The sequence below is a fragment of the Arachis stenosperma genome, chromosome 10 (assembly GCF_014773155.1).
Source record: "Arachis stenosperma cultivar V10309 chromosome 10, arast.V10309.gnm1.PFL2, whole genome shotgun sequence".
Lineage (NCBI taxonomy): Eukaryota > Viridiplantae > Streptophyta > Magnoliopsida > Fabales > Fabaceae > Arachis > Arachis stenosperma.
In genome coordinates, this window is record NC_080386.1 from 55641438 (window position 1) to 55642548 (window position 1111).

Consider the following 1111-nt stretch of genomic DNA (forward strand, 5'->3'; position numbering starts at 1 on the left):
TTCACTGCCTCTTCTTCCTCCCAGAATTCGGCCATATTTATGGCTTTGCACTCTCCTTTTGGATTTTCTTCAGTGTTACTTGGGAGAGTGCTTGGGGGAAATTCAGTAATTTTCTTGCTCAGCTGACCCACTTGTCCTTCCAAATTCCTAATGGAGGATCTAGTTTCAGTCATGAAACTTTGAGTGGTTTTGATTAGATCAGAGACCATGGTTGCTAAGTCAGAGGTATTCTGCTTAGAGCTCTCTGTCTGTTGCTGAGAAGATGATGGAAAAGGTTTACCATTGTTAAACCTGTTTCTTCCACCATTATTATTGAAACCTTGTTGAGGTCTCTCTTGATTCTTCCATGAGAGATTTGGGTGATTTCTCCATGAAGAATTATAGGTGTTACCATAGGGTTCTCCTAGGTAATTCACCTCTTCCATTGAAGGGTTCTCAGGATCATAGGCTTCTTCCTCAGATGAAGCTTCCTTAGTACTGTTTGGTGCATTTTGCATTCCAGACAGACTTTGAGAAATCAAATTGACTTGTTGAGTCAATATCTTGTTCTGAGCCAAAATGGCATTCAGAGTGTCAATTTCAAGAACTCCTTTCTTCTGACTAGTCCCATTGTTCACAGGATTTCTTTCAGAAGTGTACATGAATTGGTTATTTGCAACCATTTCAATCAGTTCTTGAGCTTCAGTAGGCGTCTTCTTCAGATGAAGAGATCCTCCAGCAGAGCTATCCAAAGACATCTTGGATAGTTCAGAGAGACTATCATAGAAAATACCTATGATGCTCCATTCAGAAAGCATGTCTGAAGGACATCTTCTGATTAATTGTTTGTATCTTTCCCAAGCTTCATAGAGGGATTCTCCATCCTTCTGTCTGAAGGTTTGGACTTCCACTCTAAGCTTACTCCATCTTTGTGGTGGAAAGAACTTTGCCAAGAAGGCATTGACTAGCTTTTCCCAAGAGTCCAGGCTTTCTTTAGGTTGGGAGTCCAACCATATTCTAGCTCTGTCTCTCACAGCAAAAGGGAATAGCATCAGTCTATAGACCTCAGGGTTAACCCCATTAGTCTTGACTGTGTCACAGATTTGCAAGAATTCGGCTAAGAACTGATGAG

At 41.1% G+C, this 1111-nt stretch overlaps 1 non-coding gene across 1 annotated transcript; it reads left to right on the plus strand.

The window, feature by feature from the left end:
- The first annotated feature begins 791 nt into the window (after nt 1-791).
- LOC130958954 (small nucleolar RNA R71) lies at nt 792-899 on the plus strand. Its single transcript, XR_009078053.1, has one exon. It is a non-coding gene; the product is annotated as a small nucleolar RNA R71 (small nucleolar RNA).
- The last annotated feature ends 212 nt before the right edge of the window (nt 900-1111 follow it).